The 15,326-nt window shown below is 50.5% G+C and overlaps 1 pseudogene; it reads right to left on the bottom strand.

The window, feature by feature from the left end:
- Positions 1-1,519: 1,519 nt before the first annotated feature.
- Positions 1,520-15,326, bottom strand: part of LOC142010729 (uncharacterized) — a 159,880-nt pseudogene continuing 146,073 nt past the window's right edge.

Below are 15,326 nucleotides of genomic sequence, written 5' to 3'. Positions count from 1 at the left end.
AGGCTAGGGCTACACCGAACTTCCCAGAGCCCTCTGTCGTACAAGGATTACCAGGGAACAAAATACTGTGCTTGAAATGGCACTGTTATTTCTAGTGTGGTGTTTGGCCATGCAGCTTCTATTTTGGGATAAAAATGTATTCCAAAATAGAAACCATAGTGTAGTCTTAGCCACAGGGAATATAGCTTATTTTGAAATAATCCATAGGGCATCCAATGGCTCTATTTCAAAGTAGGCTCCATATATGCAGACAGTGTATTTCAAACAAGCTAAGTGCTATTTCAAAATCCATTTTTGTGTGTAGGAGCCTTGTTTTGAAATAACTTATTCTGGAATATCTTATTTTGAAATAGTTTATTAGCTTATTTTGAAATAAGGCTGCTGCTATTAGCTGCGCCTACAATATGCAATTCTTTTGAAAGAGCAGGCCTCAGTTTGAAGTAGTGCCTGGGGCATCTACACATGCTGCACACTTTTTCAAACATGAAATCAACTGTGGGTGCCACAGGAATCGAAAACCGTTGTTCCAAACAGAAACTAGGAAGAAGCTGCTCCTTTGACGTCTTTTTTTTGAAAAAGGATGTGTGTGGACGCTCTGCGTCCTGCTTTTTCAAAACAGCAGGGTCTGCCATGGTGGCAGTCAACTGTTAGGCACAGACACACTGCCCAGCCGCTGCGGGACTCTATGGTCTGTGCATGCAGCAGCTCTCACAGCTGCACCAGCCTAGAAACCCCACTTCAGGAAGCTGAGAGAGTGCTGCCCTTGTGTGCCTCGGTGATGACCCAAGCAGCTGCCAGACGGACATGGCCAGCATCCAAGCAGGTCAGAAGCCCTAGCCTCCCTGACCCCTTTGAGTGCACCCAGGGCCCCCAAGGCTCCAGCCAGTGATGGGGGGGATGCTGCCCCACCCCCCAGACAGAGCACGAGCTCTGAGACCTGCTGGGGATCTGGCAGGAGGAGGAGGTGCTCTGGGTGATGGGGACAGAGCGGCAGAATGCAGCTGTCTACTTCCGGCTGGCGAAGTCCCTGAGTACACAGGGTCACCCTGCCTGCACTCCTGACCAAGTCAGGAGTAGCATCAAGGAGCGGTGGCAGAGTTACACCCTGGGTCAGAACTCAGACTGCTGATTGGGGGCTGCCTCTGCTTCGTGCCCCTTCTATCGGGAGCTCAGGACCATTCTGGGCCCCCCAGGACACCTCCTCCCCGCTGGTTATTTTGAATACTTTGGCCAAGGAGCCCCAGCCTGGAGAAGAGCAGGAGCTGGGACCATCGGTTAGTCACTCACCACCAGGGCCAGACATGGAGCTGGTGCAGCAGCAGATGGGTCCAGTGAGGAGGCGGACCTATCTGGTCATTGACCTGCCCTCCTGCACCTCCAGCCAGGCACCAGCCAGATGGCCATCCCTCGACCTCTGCGGTGGACCCTCAGGTATGTATCCAGCAGGGCACACACCCCGGATCCAGCTGTCCACCATGGCCTATAGGACCACCAAATGGTAGCCTTTCCTGTTTATGAGCTATCCTCCACAGTGCTCCAGGGCACAGATGGGTATGTGGGTCCGGTTGAGGTCCCCAAAGCAATTTGGGAACCCCAGTGTGGCGAAGCCTGTGATGGCCACGTCCAGGTCCCTGACGTGGATGACCGTCTGCAGGAGCATGGCACTGAGGGTGTCTACCACCTGTTGGGGGACGGACATAGACACCCGTGAGGGTGTGCGGAGTGTGCCTGGTCCCCCAGCCCTACCATGGCCCCGGGATGGCAGCATGGCTGCCGGTGCCCATCAGCACTTGCTCCCATGGACAGTGCCTTGCACTTCGGGAAGAGGGCGGACTGCACAAAGGGATTGCCCACAGGGCCCCCATACCCATGGACAGGGGACAGGGGACAGGGACCTGGTACCCACAGGGGGATGCGGGGTGTGGGCCATGGGGCAGGGGTCAGTACTTATGGCCTGTTCCTCTCTTCCCCAGTTCTGCAGCCACACCCTCTGAGGGCCAGAAGAGCATTGCCCTATTTGTGGTACTGGACAGCACCCCCCCAGAGGTGTGGGATGGTGACCAGCCAAAGCCACCCCCAGCGTCAGGACGGGCCCGGTCATGGCAGAGCCAAAGGCAGCTAGTGGAGGACCTCTACCTTGCTGCCTCCATCCAGTGCCAGGTGGAGCCAGCAGAGCACCCCAACTCAGTTTCAAGGAAGGGGAGGTCGTCTGGCACCAGAGGCCTAGGGATAGTTCCTTCCCACCTTCCAAGCTGTGGCAGCCATGTACTGGGAGCTCCTGGCCTGGCTGCCCCCTCTCACCACCCCCCTACTGCCCCCTGCCCCCGCTGCCCTCTGCTGCCTCTCCCTCTGTGGTTCCACACACCAGCCCCCTGGGAGAAGGCCACACTGGCCCAGACTGCTGGCCCGAGGCCAATCCCTATCCCTACCTCCCCTTACTTTCCGCCCCTTCCCAGCCCTGCCGGGGACCCTGGATGGGGGCGGCATGGGACCCAAGGCTGGCACGGGTTGTGTCCCTCCACCCCTACCCCAGGGTGATGGCCCACTGCATGGGCCACCTAGGTCCCCTTCCTCCTGTAAATAGTTAGCCCAACCCTAAATAGTTGGATGTTCTGTTATGCTCACCGCACAGTATTATCCACACATTTCTTGTAGTTCACAATATACCTGTTTATTTTCCCCAAACCTCTGTGTGCTGTGTGTTCAGTGTGTGTGTGTGTGTGGGGGGTGTGTGTGCAGGAGGTGGGGGGGTAGTGTGTGGGCGATGTGGACGTGGGGTGCGTAGGATGGGGGTAGTTTGCAAGGAGGCCTGCTGGGGGTGACCAGGGCAGCACTCACTGGGACCTCTGCTCGAAGTACTGGTGCAGGGCCTCCTGGACATGGATCTCATCCTGGTGCGCCTGGTGGCTAGGGGCAGCAGCTGGCTGGGGGTAGCCTGTACCGGCCTTGGGCACCCACCCCTGCATGAAGGCCTCCCCCTTATTCTCCACAAAGTTATGGAGCATGCAACAGGTACTCTCCACCTGTGGAATGTTCAGGATGCCCACCTCCAGGCGGGACAGGAGGCAGCGTGACTTCCCCTTCAAGCAGCCAAAGGTGAGCTCAACCACCTGTCAGGCATGGTTGAGCTGGCCATTGAAGTGCTCCTGGCTGGGGGTGGGGTGTCCTGTATAGGGCCTCATCAGCCAGGGCTGGAGTAGGTATACCGTGTTGGCCACCAAGCAGAGGGGCACGGTAGGGAAGTAGGTCCCTGCCTCCAGCCAGCGGCACAGTTCTGGTACACCTGTGAGCTCTGGAACACCCGCATGTCATGGGTTCAGCCGGGCCAGCCCATGTACACGTCCTGGAACTGGCCCTGGCAGTCCACCATGGCCTGCAGGATCACTGGATGGTAGCCTTTCCTGTTTATGAACTGTCCTCTGCTGTGCTCTGGCGCACAGATGGGTATGCGGGTCCAGTCGAGGGCCCCGAAGCAATTTGGGAGCTCCAGTGTGGTGAAGCCTGTGATGGCCACATCCAGGTCCCCGATGCAGATGACCGTCTGCAGGAGCATGGCATTGAGGGGGCATACCACCTGTGTGTGGGGGGGACATAGGCACCCATGAGGATACACAGAGTGTGCCTACCCCCCCCGCCTCCCTGGCCCCCCGGCCCCACCCTGGTCCCCCCCCAATTCCCTTTGGGACCCACTCCCTAGTGGGAGAGTGCCTGGGCCTCCTTACCTCCATCATGACAGCCCCAACTATGGCCTTGGCCACACCAAATTGGCATCCCACAGAATGATAGCTGTCTGGAGTGGCCAGCTTCCAGACAGCCATTGTGACCCTCTTCTCCATGAGGAGGGAGCGCTGCATTTGAGTGTCCTGGTGTCTCAGGGCTGGGGACAGCCACTGGCAGAGCTCCAGAAAAGTCTGCTGCTGCATCCAGAAGTTCCAGAGCCACCGGTCATTGTCCCACTTCCCCATGACCAATTGCTCGCACCACTCAGAGCTGATGGGGTAGCTCTGGAGCACCCAGGGGACAGAGGACCCCATGGTCTGAGGTGTCCTCTTCTGCCCCGGGGGGCAGGGTCTCCCTTGCCAGTAGCTGGAGGGCAGCCACCAGTGCTGTGGCCAGAAGGGCGCCCACTTCACTTGCGGCAGCCAGCAGGGTTTCCAGCTGCTACTGGTCCATGTCCTCTCCTGTGGGCACTGTGTGCTGTGCAGGCCAAGGGTGTTGGGGGAGGAGTCCTTTAAAGGAGCAGCTTGCTGGGGCCCTAGAAGGGCTTGGCTGCCCTGCGACCCCATCCACAGTGTTTCCTTCCCTGTTTTTTCGAAGGAGGGCGTGGGTGCATGTGGCTGTTCTCTTTTGCTGGCATGGACAGTCCCTTTCAATGTGGTCCATGGCCCTTTAGATGGAGCTCATTGGCGGCGCCTGCCCCAGCCTGTGTGTAGACACTTGCCTTAGAAAGGACATCTTTGGACTACTCTCTTTCGAAAGGTTCCCTTCCGAAAGAGGCTGTAGTGTTGGCGTAGCTACTAGCTTATTAGCTTATTTCAAAATAAGGCTGTTGTGAAGCCGTACCCATACAGCTGACATTTAAGCTTCTGTTGGGGTTTAAGTTTTGTCCAGTACCTAAATCTGATTTTTTTAAATGATGCAGTGATGAGGATTAGTATTTGCTCAGACAAGGTCTGAAGTTTGAGTTCTTAGGGTGGTCAGTTATTCAGGAGAGCTACTGGTTAGATTCAAAGATAACAACAATCTCTGCATTGTGGGAATACATTCTGCCACCCTACCTGTACTGTAAAAATTACTCAGTGTAAGCAAGGGTGGAACTGTGAGTCAGAGCCTGTTGTATGGTTTGTGCATACTGGGTTGCAGGACTGACCCTAGAATGTCCCCATTAAAATATTGGGTTTTAGCTCAGGCAAATGCTTCGTCATTTACCTGACCCACTTATTATGTGTTTTGTGTCAACATAAGTTTTATATAAAATAATAATTGCCTATAATTAATTTAATTTCAGGTTTGAAGATTTAGTGTATTCATAAAGGCTGTTAAGTGTGGTTAACATTCAACAGTGATGTTTCTCAGGCTGAACAGTATAATTGCATGAGTGAAGAATCTTTAAAACATGTTTTAATTTGACGAACTTAAGGGCCTGATCCTACAACCCTTAATCAAGCTCCAAGTCAGCAAATGTGCTGAACTTTATGCCTATGGCGAGGCCCAACAGAGCTCAAAACCATGTGTTTAAAGGGTTTGATGAAGTGGGGTCTCTGGGCCAGACCCTCAAGGGTCTTTTCGTGCCTAATTCTCATTGATTTGAATGGGAATTAGGCATTTAAAGACCCTTGAGGGTCTGGCCCAGAGATACCTAATGATCTTGGAGGACTGGGCCTAAGCCCTTGCAGAAGCAGTCCTGCTGATTTCAGTGAGGTTACTTGCATGAGTTACATTTATCAGGGTCAAGTCCTAAATGCCCATAATATATTTTAGTGTACATACTCCTTTTTCAGTGATGGCTTTGCTTTCAATTTGTCTGTCAGAGTCTGAAAATGCCATCGCAGTTAGCTACCTTTTCTGGCCCTTTGTGGTGATTTGAAGTGATGGTTCAAGCAAGTGACTGAGTGAAGAAGGCTTTCCAAATGAATAATATGATTTCATAGCTTCTTAATAATTTGTCTGTCCTATTACCGGCTAAAGAGATCTTCTTTCTGTAGAATTAGCAACAGTACAGTTGTTTTAGGTTGCCTATGGACCTGTAATAATACTTCTTTGCACTTCTATAGTCCATTGGAAAATTCTGAATGAGCTACACCTAATGATGAATCAACTCTCACAACCACCTGTGATGTCAGTAAGTGTTTTCATGCTCACTAATTCCCCATGTCAGAATGCAGGTAACTATGGGGAAATCAAGGCACAGAGGTTGTAATAGAGTTTTTCAAAGCCTGTTAGTTACCTAATTTCTACTGAAAGTCAATGGGAATTAAGATTCATAAGAGTCTACATGCTTTTGAATAGCCCAGGGTCAAGTAAGAAGGTGGAAGAGTTTGGAATAGAATCCAGATCTCTGGCTCCTAGCCCCATGCCTTCCCCACATGTTAATGAGTGTGTATCCTCTCTGCCCCCGGCCTTCCTGGGTTCATGTGGGCCTGAAAGGCTAATTATGCTCCTCAACTGTACCTCGAAGATGGGTCTGGCTTAATTAAAGATGAAATCCAGGTGGGGGTAACAGGGAGAAAGGGTTGTTAGTCACTCTGTGGGTTGGCAGTCACGCTCTGGGTACTGTAGAATAGGGGGAAAAACCCAGGAGGTGTTAGAAGGAATTCTGGGGAAGAAATGACCTTGGGATCCTTTTATGAGTAAAGGGTTGTGTCTATGCTTGCATTCCTCTTTTGAAAGAGGTATGCAAATGAGGGAAATTGAAAATGCAAATGAGATGCAGATTTACATATCTGGCACCTCATTTGCATATTCTTATTTCAAAATAGCTTCTTTCACTTTTCCTTTTTTATGGGAAGTAGGACTGTTTTGAAGTTGGTGTTTACTTTCAAAAGAGCAGTGTCTATACTGGTTTTCTTCTTTCGAAAGAAGCTATTTTGAAATAAGAATATGCAAATGAGGTGCCAGATATGCAAATCTGCACCTCATTTGCACTTCTGATTTTCCTCATTTGCGTGCCTCTTTTGAAAGAGGAATGCAAGTGTCAACACAGCCGAGAAATCTGAGAAGAGAGACACTGAGTGGTCACCCTGTTGTAGCAAGTTCCAGTGGTGGGCCCCGCTAAAAGGACTTCCAAGAAGAGGGCCCAGTGGTCTCTATCTGAGGAAGCATATAGGGACAATATAAGAGTGACAGAAGATCGAGTTTGAGGAAAGCAAAGTGAATTAAATTGTACTTTTGGTTTGAGATACAATGAGGACTTCCAAGGGAGAACCTGGTATGTCTGGTCCTGAAAGAGGAGTTAACTTAGAGGGGGTATCTGAGATATCTATTTACAGGTTTGATAGGAAGACGTCCAGAGACATGACAGCAAAGAGTTTAGTGGACTGAATTTTTGCTTCCAGTTTTGCAGTCCCTATACTAGGCTAAGAGTAAAGGGCTTGGATTTCCCTACTAATCTTTCCAAGGGTGGTGTGAAGTCTCCACTGAGCAGGACAGATGAAAGCCCTGAGAGGAGCATAAGGACCAGTTGAGTCCTGAAGACCTTTAAAAAGAAGATTGGACTTTTATTTGGAGTATTAGACTTTCTTTTATACCTGAAGAGGTGGGATTAAGCCTGACCTGGTCAGATGGCCAAGAAGAGAGACTACCACAGAAGCAAATGGTGGCAGTGTTGCTAAAGTAGAAACAACTGCTACTCCCTACCCAGCCACAAGAGAGTGCACCAATGGTGAGTTAACTCATCTACATTATTAAACATTCTTCATTTAGGGCTGTGAACTTTTTAGTCACACAAAACCAAACATCCCTATCTCACCTCATCTTGCCCCTTGCTTGAAGCCCCACTCCTTGCTCTTCCCATCCCGCCATCTTACATTTCTCTCCATCAAGCTCACTCGGTTTTACCAAGCTGCGGCAGGGGATTGTGGTGCAGGAGGGGGTGGCGGCTCCTACTGTGGGTGTGGGCACTGGGATGGGGCTGAGGATGAGGAGTTTGGGTGCAGGATGGGGCTTTGGGCTCGGGCAAAGTGGTTGGTGGGGACATGAGGGCTCTGGCTAGGGGTACTGGTGTAGCCCATACACCTATGTGTGGCTAACTGTCCCATGTAGTGGTACCTAGACCACCTAACAGAGGAAGAATAAGTATCCTCTACAGCCTAAGCTAGGAGACAACTGGTCTCTAGCTCAAGCTGTAGAGGCTCTTGCAGTAAGCTCTAGAGGTCCTAGGTTTGAGTTTGCCTGTGGACAGTTACACTGGGCCCAGGTGGGGGCAGAGATGAGGGATCAGGGTGCATGAGAGTACTCTAGGCTGGGGCATGGGGGGTGGGGCTCAAGGGGCAGAGGATCCCAGCTGTGGTTGTGGGTTCTGAGGTTGGGTTGGAGATCAGGAGTTTGGGATGCAGGAGGGGGCCTTACTTGCACACGGATTGGAGTGTGGTGGGTATGGGCTCTGGTAAGGAGTTTGCATGTAGGAGTGGACTCTGGGGCTGGGGCTTGGGGTGGTCTCAGGGTGGGAAGTCCCAGCAGTGCTTATTGTGGCTTTCAGGAAGTGACTAGCGGGTCCTTATGGCCTGGAGACGCACAAAGGGATCCCTGTAGCTCCCATTAATCACGACTCCTAGCTATTGGAATGGCAAAGCTGGCGCTTGGGACAAAGGCAGTATGTGGAACTTCCCTGCACCCGGCAGCTACTTCTGGGAGCTGTGCAGAGACAGGGCAGGTAGGGAGTCTGCCTTAGTTTCAGCCCCTGCTGTGCTGCTGACCTGATTTCTAATGGCCCACTTGACTGTGCTGACTGGAACTTCCGAAGTTCCTTTTCCAACCAGCTCTTACAGTTGAAAACTAGACGTCTGGAAACCTACCTTCATCCCTTATGTGTATCACTTGCTTCCTGGATTTTGATATTCCCTTTCATATTAGGCATTTAAAGTCAGAGGGCCTAGTCTTTCAATATACATAGGAAGTTGTAGTTGTGTAGCTGGGAATTGAAACGATACATTTCAGAAATAGTTAATTGAGGCATTATTAGCAGAATGCAAATATCACAGTTGTAGTATAATTTGCAATGGTACTGATTTTTGCCTGGCAAGGCTGGCATAGCTCTGCCTTTTTCAAAGTCGTCTTTATTGTACATAGCAATCTGAGTTTACGATGATTAGTTATAGCTTTCATCAGTAAACCAAGAGGCTCTTTATCTCGGAGGGGCAGGGGGGAGCACGGATGGAGAGGTGGGCAATGCATCTATTCTATGAACTGTCTCATCTGATAGGGGAGTGCAGAACATTCCTGCAAAGCACCTGTATTCCATTATGGAACTGTGACCATTAGTTTTTTTAACCCACTGTCAATATGGAACAAAAATTCTTGTTTAATATGTATCCCAGGGTATTAGAAGCACACATGCATTCCTCCTTACTGGATCAGGGAGAAGCTTCCTGTTCATTGTTTTACATTGGGATAAATTTGGAATACCCAGACAGGGAGAAAGTCTTTTTGGAATGAATACTTACCACATAAAGCATTTGCTCCTTCTTTCCAAACATCCAACAGGGGAAACTTTCTTCATCTCAAAGAAAATTTTTGGACATCTGTGCAATATATCTGGGTCTGGACTGGAAATTATATAGATCTGAAGAAGTGGGGTCTGTCTCACAAAAGCTCATCAGCTTTGTAATCATTTTGTTAGTCTTTGAAGAGCTACCTGACTGCTCTTCTGTTTTGTTAGAATACAGGCTAACACAGCTGCCTCTCTGTTACTATTCAAAGAAAATCCATGGAGGTTCTTGACCATAGTGGACTCAGTGGGCGTATGCATTTCCTTTGCACTCCAAAACAAAGCCTATGTTGCAGAGGCAGAAGAGAGGACATGGGAAGAACAGAGTTGTGTCCTGTGATTAGGCAGATTCCTTTGCCTAACAATGGCTGTGTCTACACTACAAACTTACTTTGAATTAAGTTACTACTTTGCAGTAGCATGCAGGGCATCTGCACACGCTTTTCCTTACTTTGAAGTGAATTTTGAAATAAGGGAGGAGAACTTCGAAGTCACTACTGACTGGGAATGGAGTAGTGGCTTACTTCGACGTTTGATTTCGAAGTTAAGTGTGTGTAGATGCTCTGCACTTCTTACTTCGAAGTGAGGAGTCTGCCAAGGGAGGCAGCCACCCCGGAGGATGGAGACATTCTGGCCAGCCCAGCCAGGGTTCTATGGTCCCTGACATCCACCTTAAAGGAAACAGCTCCCCGGCAACCCCAGGCAGGAAGCTGATAATGTGCCACAAGCAGGGGCAGCATGAGCTCCCCCAGGACCCCCCTGCCACTCTGGGACCCCTGGATGAGGGATCCTAGGGCTCACAGCACCCGGGCAAGGGCTGTGCCAGGAGGGGCCTCCCCATGGACTGAGGACAAGCTGAAGGATCTCCTCGCTATGTGAGGGGAGGAGGAAGTCCTTTGCCAAACCGGCACCCGCCACAGAAACACTGAGGCCTTTTACTGGGTAGGCGTTGGCCTTGCTGCCCGAGGCCACCCCAACACTGGCAGCTGCATGCAGATAAAAGTTAAAGAACTCTGCCAGACCTACATCAAGGCCCACGATGCTGCTAGCTGGTTGGGGGCATGGCCCATCCACTGCCTCCACTATAGGGAGATACCCAGGCTCCTGGGGTCGAGTGAGGTGGCCACCCAAGATCACGTGGTACACACTGCCACTCACCCATACTGTGGACAACAGGGACGAGGCAGGCCCTTCTGGCACCATGACCCCCCTATGCGGGGAGCAGCTGACCGAGACTGGGGGTGATGATGAGGGCTCCAGCAACAGGACCCTCATCATTGCCTTCCCCTCTGAGACACCCAGCAGAGCCTCCTTCTCCCGAGCCTCACCCAAACCCCAGGACTTCACAGCCGGTATGTATGGGAGGGGCGGGATGTCACCAGGGATGGGGACAAGGCTCCCCCAGAACAGCCCCCCAGCCCACACGCCTGTGGACAGGGGGCTGGGGAGGCAACAGGAAAGAACCTCGCCAGACGGGAACCTCTGGGCTCCCAGGATCCCACGGGGCTCATGAGCCATTTGCAGGGGCGTGGGGTGGAGGCCAGAAGAGTGGGGGCCCAGGCCCGCCCAGGGTTGGGACCCAGCACTAACTGTCTGTCCCCCTGTCCCGTTCTGTCTCCACAGGTCCATCGTCAGGAAGGTCCTGCAGCCCACCAGAACAGGCTGCAGCCTCAGGGGCTGGGTGGCCATCCCATTGGCCCAGACTGCATCCCCCCATGGCTGTGGCAGGGCCTCCTGTAGAAGGTGCTGGAGTGATGAAGAGGTGGCCATCAACTGGGCAGTCATGCGGGAGATGACTGGGGTGCTTGGGTCTGGCTGGCAATGGAGTGGGACTTGCGGCCGTGGCTGGCCGGGAATCTGGATGCTGTGGCTCAGGCCTTGGCCACCCATCTTGCCCAACCGCCCACCCACTTGCCAGCCTGGCCCGCAGCCGGCCCCCCTGCAGCTATCCCTCTAGCAGCTGACACTCTGGCAGCTGCCCCCCCATCCACAGCTGCCCTCCCCACAGCTGCCTCTCTGGCAGCCTCCCATCTCCTGGTGGACCTGTCACTGTCTGCCCACCTGGAACTGGCTTGATGGCTGAGGGCCCAGTGGTTCCTCCCTCACACTCTGTGCAGGCTGAGCTTGCAGCACCCCCACCTCGGCCCTACCTCCTTGTGGTCCTGGCACCATCGCAGCCCCACAGGGGGCCCCAGACTCAGGGCACTAGAGGCAGGCATGGCCAACATGGCTCCTGGTCCCCTATGCCCCTGGCTGACATAGGTTTCCCTCCCAGTTCAGCCCCCCCCCCCAGCAACCATCCCAGTTCAGCCCCCCCACCTAGCTCCCAACCTCCCTCCTGTGGACTGTTCCCCCCACCCCCGTGCACTGTAAATAATTTGACACATTGTTCTGTTTGTTTTGGCAAAACAGTTTATTACCCCAATACTAATGTTTAATGTTCCCACCCTAACGCTGTGTCCCCAGCGCTTGGTGGGAGACTGGTGGGAGGCAGGGCATGAGGGATGGGAGAGTGGGGGGCTGTGATGTGGGATGTGGCTGGGAGGGTCAGGGCAGGCCCTGTGTGAAGGCCTGGCACAAGGCCTCCCAGACCCTGACCCCATCCCTCTGTGGATTCCAAGGTGGCAAAGATAACTTTTTATCAGGGCATAAGAGATTCACTTACAAAATTTAAAGCCATTTATAACAATTGGAACAACTGAGATGGAGATTGGCCTTGTAGCTAAAATGTGGATTCAGGAGCTCAGGACTCAATTATTAGGTGTGCCATGATTTCTGAAGAGATGTTGGACAAGCCAGCTAATCTGTCTCTGCCTCAGTTTCCCATCTGTAAAATGGAAGTAATCACTTCTAACTTTTCTTTGCCTTTTCTGTTGTAAACTTTTTGAGGAAGGGTCTTTTTCTCATTAGCTATGGCTACGCTACCGAGTGTTGCCGACAAAACCCCAGTTTTGTAGGCAAAACTGGTGGAATGTCTACACATAAAAGGTGTTTTGTCTAAGACGACCATATGGAGAGATATGGGGGAGAGGGGTGGCTCCTCTCGGCTCTACTAAGCTCCAGGGAGCCGGGAAGGAGGCGGCAGCTGCGGACTTGCCTGGGAGCCCAGGGAAGAGGCAGCCTCTGGCCCTCCGTGGAAGCCCTGAGGAAGCAGCAGCTGCTGGGAGCCCCGGGAAAGCGGCAAGGACACGGCAGCTGCCCACGCTCCCCTGATGCTCAGGGAAGCGACTCCTGCCAGCAGCTGCGCCTGCGCAGCTGCTGGTGGAAAAGGTCAGTGGAGAAGGGCTCAAATATGGGACAATGAGTCGCATTTAAAAAATAAGTCAGGATGCTTAAATAAGTCGGGACCGTCCTGCCTCATACGGGACATATAGGCTACGTCTACATGTGCACGCTACATCGAAATAGCTTATTTCGATGTAGTGACATCGAAATAGTCTATTTCGATGAATAACGTCTACACGTCCTCCAGGGCTGGCAACGTCGACATTCAACTTCAACGTTGGGCAGCACCACATCGAAATAGGCACTGCGAGGGAACGTCTACATGCCAAAGTAGCACACATCGAAATAAGGGTGCCAGGAACAGCTGCAGACAGGGTCACAGGGCGGACTCAACAGCAAGCTCCTCCCTTAAAGGGCCCCTCCCAGACACAGTTGCACTAAACAACACAAGATCCACACAGCTGACAACTGGTTGCAGACCCTGTGCATGAAGCATGGATCCCCAGCTGCAGCAGCAGCAGCCAGAAGCCCTGGGCTAAGGGCTGCTGCACACGGTGACCATAGAGCCCCGCAGGGGCTGGAGAGAGAGCGTCTCTCAACCCCTCAGCTGATGGCTGCCATGGCGGACCCCGCCATTTCGATGTTGCGGGACGCGGATCGTCTACACGTGCCCTACTTCGATGTTCAACTTCGAAGTAGGGCGCTATTCCCATCCCCTCATGGGGTTAGTGACTTCGACGTCTCGCCGCCTAACGTCGATTTCAACTTCGAACTAGCGCCCAACACGTGTAGCTGTGACGGGCGCTATTTCGAAGTTGGCGCCGCTACTTCGAAGTAGCGTGCACGTGTAGACGCGGCCATAGTCACCCTAGTTTTGTCAACAGTATGTACTATAGGTTAATAACAGATTCTTGTGCGATTATTATTGCTGATTGTAGAAAAATTGATGACATACAAGAAAACGTATGTCAAACTGATAATATTAAAGAAACTAGAAATGGCCGCAAACTAAACTCAGTAACATAAATTCCAAGGCCGTGCTTCTTAATTAAGCGAAGCACACACATCTAATAAATTATAACTTTTGCAAGACAAAGAAGCTAAATCTTTCGTGGATGGCAATAAAATGAATATTGCTTGAGAAATATTAGCTGATTGGAAGATGTCTGTAGAGGCTGTGGGTTAGAAACTTAGTGGATTTTGTGCCACTAATACAGAGGATTTTGTGATCAAGTTATTTGCCCTGATTTTAAAAAAGAGGAGAAACATTTGCTTATATGGATAATGTTTTTTTAGACTAGTGGTAAATTGCGTGAACTTTTATGATCTGAGTCTACATTAACCATAGGTCTATCTAATGTTGGTGATGCTAAATTTAGTAGATTTTGCTCTTTTTAGTGCAGATGAAACCTACATTTCTGATATTACTATACATACATGCTTACAAGATGCCAAGTGTTGAGCTGAGCTCAGACTGAAAAAAAGTTTGTGTAAATCATTTTTAAAATAGAGCTAGCAAACACTCTCTGAACTGTCCACCTACTCTCATTAGCTTTTCATGAAAAGCAGAAGCTAAAAATAAACTGGATGAGTGGGCAACAAAATGGCAGATGAAATTCAATGGTGATAAATGTAAAGTAATGTGCATTGGAAACATAATCCCATCTACACATGTAAAGTGACAGGATGTAAATTAGCTGTTACCGCTCAAAATAGAAATCTTGGAGTCATTGTGGATGGTTCTTTTAAAACACCCAGTTGATGTGCAGTGTCAGAAAACTAACAAAGAAACAAACAAAAACCTGAAGAGAATGTTTTCAATCATTAAAAAAGTAATAGCTAATAAGGCATAAAGTATCATATTGCCTCTACCATGGTATACCCAGATCTTCAAAACTGCCTGCAGGTATGGGGCACCTCATTTCTCTCTCTCTCTCTCCCTCTCTCTCTCTCTCTCTCTCTCTCAGTCTCTGTTTATATATATATATATATATATATATATATATAGTGAAAAGGTTCAGAAAAGGGCAACAACAATTATTGGGGGAATGGAACAATTGCCTTTCAAGGACAGATTACGAAAACTGGGACTTTTCAGCTTGGAAAAGATGCAGCTAAGTGGGTATATAAATGAGGTCTATAAAATCATGACTGTAGTGGAGAAAGTGGATAAAGAAGTGCTATTTACTCCTTCTTACAACACAAGAACTAGAGGGGTCAATATGAAATTAATAGGCAGCAGGCTTAAAATGAAGAAAGGAAGTATTTCTTCATGTGCCAGAGTCAACCTATGCAATTTTTTGCCAGAGGATGTTGTGAGAGGACAAGATTATAAAAAGGTTCAAAAAAGAACTAGATAAATTCAGATATGGGACAGGGAGATATGTGGGGGAGGAGTGGCTTCTCCGGGCGCCACCAAGCTCCAGGGAGCTGGCATTCCAAATATGGGACCGTCCCACCTAATAGGGGATGGAGGTCACCTCCTGGATATATCCATCAATGACTATTGGCAAGGATGGTATTCCTAGCCTCTGTTTGCCAGAAGCTGGGAATAGGCAATGGGGATGGATCATCTGATGTTTACCTGTTTTGTTCATTGCCTCTGGGCCACCTGGCTCTGGCCACTATCAGAAGACAGGATGAATGGCTAATTGGACTTTTGATCTCACCCAGTATTGCTGTTCTTATGTTCTTAAGCCCCATAGCTTCTCGTGCAATAGGGAATACACACCAAAAGCATTTTTCAGGCTATTTTGAAAGTTATTTGTCATGTCAGAGGTAGAGGGGAAACGAAGAACTGGTGTCTGGAGAATACAAAAGAGCAGCAGTTGCAGAAGGGCCCCTGCCTTGATTCATCTGTGGCCTTGAACTGTCACCTCTAATGGGATATATGGGT

Source organism: Carettochelys insculpta, chromosome 3 (assembly GCF_033958435.1).
Source record: "Carettochelys insculpta isolate YL-2023 chromosome 3, ASM3395843v1, whole genome shotgun sequence".
NCBI classification, from domain to species: domain Eukaryota; kingdom Metazoa; phylum Chordata; order Testudines; family Carettochelyidae; genus Carettochelys; species Carettochelys insculpta.
The sequence above is the reverse complement of the archived record's forward strand: the minus strand, read 5'-3'. Positions and strand labels throughout refer to the sequence as shown.